At 42.0% G+C, this 3,680-nt stretch overlaps 1 pseudogene; it reads left to right on the top strand.

Moving 5' to 3' along the window:
* Window positions 1-2,055: 2,055 nt before the first annotated feature.
* Window positions 2,056-2,878, top strand: LOC115069665 (annotated as a pseudogene).
* Window positions 2,879-3,680: the final 802 nt, after the last annotated feature.

The following is a 3,680-nucleotide window of genomic DNA, read 5'->3' as shown; positions in this document are numbered from 1 at the left end:
AGTGCCTTTACCTACTGAACCTTCTCATTGGCCCAAGGAACCCACATTTTTCTTTCCTGGCCAGGACAAATACTTGAAATTTCTAGTCTCATTGTAGAAGCAAATAGTCATGATCTGTCGTTGGCCTCTGAGTACCAAGTCCAAAGACTTGATGGTAAGGAAGGACAAAAAAGTGAGAAAAAAAGTAGGAAAAAGGGTATGGGGTTGGGGAGAGGAAGGATCCAAGAAGCAGTAGCAACCAAGGTCAAGTTGCTTAACAGTCAGGTTGACAGAGCCTGGATGAGAAGCTGATGAGGACAGATTTCATCATCAGATCTTGGTTTTGTCTTGGTTGGAGAACCAGTGCCAAGTACAGAGGCACTGCCAGGCGCCTGCAGGGACCAAGATTTGTCTTTTGTTTCTTGTATTTCTGTGAAAGCAGAGGCAGTTTGATAAGTTTCTTTATAGTCCCCACAACTTGCTTCTCTATATCTGAAAGCAATTGCAACTTTGAACTAATAATCAAGGCTGACAAAGCTATTAGTGAGACTACGTTTAGCATTTACACTGGAAGGTATTATATTGATAAACCACATAAATGGATGTTGTAATATTATTAACATTGAATATGTTAATAAATGGCTGTTACACATATGGCTAACCAGTTCACAGACATATAGAAAATCAAATTTGAAAACATTGCAGGCATCTCCTTGGTACAAACAGGCCTGTTTCTTCCCCATGTAGAGCTTGTATTCAGCTTCTTACATTAGCATCAAGGAAACATTTTTCTTTCTAGGTATGCTGATGTTTGCTGATGCTCATGTTAGGTTCATCAGTCACTCTAACACTCCAGTAGCATCAATAATCTGTCTTTGTGTTTGTAAACCTCCCCAGCCGTCCCTCGAGTGAGTTCATCCACTGGAGCCTGGTCAGCCTCACCCAGCAGTGATCAGCCGCCAACAGCTCCTCTGGGAAAGTTGGAGCTTCTTGCTGGTTTCCCAAGTTCTATGCTGGGATTTTTATGTTTTTGAGTGTTTTGCTTGCACGTATCTAAGTGTACTACAAGCATGCAATGGCTGTGGAGGCCAGAAAAGGGCATCAGATCCCCCTGGAACTGGAGTTACAGGCCATTGTTAACTGCCATGTGGGTGCTGGGAACTGAACCCTAGGTCCTCTGGAAGAGCAGCCAGTGCTCTATTTTTTTGGGGGGGATGGTCTTTTTGAGACAGGGTCTCCCTGTAGTCCCAGCTGGCCTGGAACTCACTATGCTGACTAGGCTGGCCTTGATCTCACAGAGATTCCCCTGCCTCTGCCTCCCAAGAGGATTAAAGGCGTGTGCCACCTCCACCACCACCACCAATGAGCCACCTCTCTAGCCCCAGAATGTCATAATAGAAAAAATGGGAGTTTGATTACATGGATCAAATGGATTTAGACCTCATACACAGAAAGGAAATAAATCTGTCCCATGGAAATGTCCACAGCCAACCCAGTCAGCACTCAGGGGCGTGGCCTGAAGAGCCACCCTCTCTTTTAGCCCTTGGGCTTTGTCCACGGACACTAGGTCTGTTCAGTGCTTGCCAGACAGAAAGGAACACTATGAAAACACAATAAAATTGCTCTGTAGTGGTTGCCCACACATCTTTTTGAAACATGGTTTGGGCATTCTATTTGAATCATGAAACTTTTTTTTTCTTTTTAAAATAAACATCTTTATTTAAAAATGATTTGGAAGTATTTCAAGTCTTTAGTAAACATTGCATCTAATGAAAGACTATGCTATGGTTCATAGACGTTCAAAGTACATAATTTTAAGGAAAAACTAGTACTTAATCAAAACTCTGAAGCATTCTGTCACTTAAAAGGTTTTGAGAAAAGTGCAGAGCACTTGTGTTTCCATGCAGCAGGCTGGCCCTGAATTTGTGCTTCTCCTTTCTGACAAACATAAGGAGGAAGGTAAAAGATAGCAATGAGGAGAGATGAATGGCTGCCCAGCAGCTGAAGGTCCTCTCTTCCTTTGCTGCTTGAGGACTGCCTCCATCGTGAATTACCCAGTAACCTTCCAAGACTAAGAAGTTTATGACCAAGTGGCTACTTCGGGGGAAACAAATGGTCATTGATATCCCCAACCCTGGGAAGGCAACAGTCCCAGAGACAGAAATGCAGAAAAACTAGCCAAAATATGCAAGACCATACCAGGTAGCACCATCAGCTGCCATCTCTGTATTTCGAGTCAGAGGCCATTTTGGTGATGTGACATAACTGGCTTTAGTGTGGTTTGTCGTTTCTTGGATTATGCAAAGAAAAATAAGACCAAACATTAACTTGCAAGGCACAGCCTGTGTGAGGGAAATAAAACAACAGAAAAACCTCAAGAAAATAGCAGAAGGGACTCGAGAACAGAATGAAGTCAGTCAGGACTGCAAAGGCCAACTCTGGTGCTGGCAGAAAGCACGTGCAGTAAAACGTCTGTGTTGGCTTGATCTGCTGTGGTGGTGCAGATTTCTTAGGAGAGGACGAGAGGACTAATAAATACCCCATAAAAAGTTAAACAAAGCAAAACAAAACAAAACAAAAAAACCAACAACATTGTTTGGGCTGAGATTCTCCGTTTTGAGTGAAAAGAAAAAAAAAATCAGTCTTCTCCCTCTCTTAAAATCCAGTTTTCTACCTACGTTAATCTATTTTAAAAAGATTAAAAAAGGTTAAACATGTAAACTTTAGTTTTATATTATAGCTTATTTCAATTAAAAGGTAACTGACTGGGCCTGGGATACTGTCACCACTACTAAAATGAGAAAAATTTTAAGTGTTCTCGGATGTTTACTGTGGGCCAGGCCCTGTGGAGGGTTTATATATATGGAGCCACCATATCTGGGTCATTGCCCCCTCACTATTGCCCCCTAAGGACATACATTTAATTTAAATTAACTGTGTTAGTTTATACTTGAATTAATTTTCTCCACAATGAGAGAAATTAAATGCCAAGGTATAAGATATAGGCCCAGTTGAGCTTTAAAGGGTCATGAACCATTCCTTTAGGTAAAGTTTACCCCCGTCTAAGATGCTGTGGCCTCTATTAAGAATATAGAACCAACTGAAATCATTAAAGGTTCAGGCCACTCTGAGAAGTAGGTTTGGTTGTCTTCCCATTATGTGGTTGATAAAGAAAGGCCCTAAGAGGCAATGTTTCTTGACTACTGCACTACATTGCCTCCAACTTTTCAGTTATTTATTATTTTTGTTTGCATTCGTGTATTTTTATTTTCAGTGTATGAATGTTTCACATGTGTGTGTGTGTGTGTGTTTGTGTGTGTGCACCACGTGCATCCAGTGCCTGTAAGGGTCAAAAGAGGGCATAGGATCCCCTAGAACTGCAGTTACACACAATTGTATGCAGCCATGTGGCTGCTGGGAACCGAACCCAGGTCCTCTGTGAGAGCAGCCAGTGCTCTTAATTGCTGAGCCGTCTCTCCAGTTATTCTCACTTACAGTTGCCTACATGTACATTTTATATTAAAATAGCACTCTTTGATAGCAGTAAGATTGAGTCTGTGTGAGTGGCCCTGTTTGTTACTTCCTGGTTAAGAGGCATTTGGATTTTGACCCCATGGTGTCCTTTCCAGTTCTCAGTGTGAGCACATACCGTTTCAGCCTTAGCCTTCAGGATTTTATCAGACTTAATCCTCCTGATTACC

The sequence above is a fragment of the Nannospalax galili genome, unplaced genomic scaffold (assembly GCF_000622305.1).
Source record: "Nannospalax galili isolate Female #2095 unplaced genomic scaffold, S.galili_v1.0 scaffold5254, whole genome shotgun sequence".
Classification (NCBI taxonomy): Eukaryota; Metazoa; Chordata; class Mammalia; order Rodentia; family Spalacidae; genus Nannospalax; species Nannospalax galili.
The sequence above is the reverse complement of the archived record's forward strand: the minus strand, read 5'-3'. Positions and strand labels throughout refer to the sequence as shown.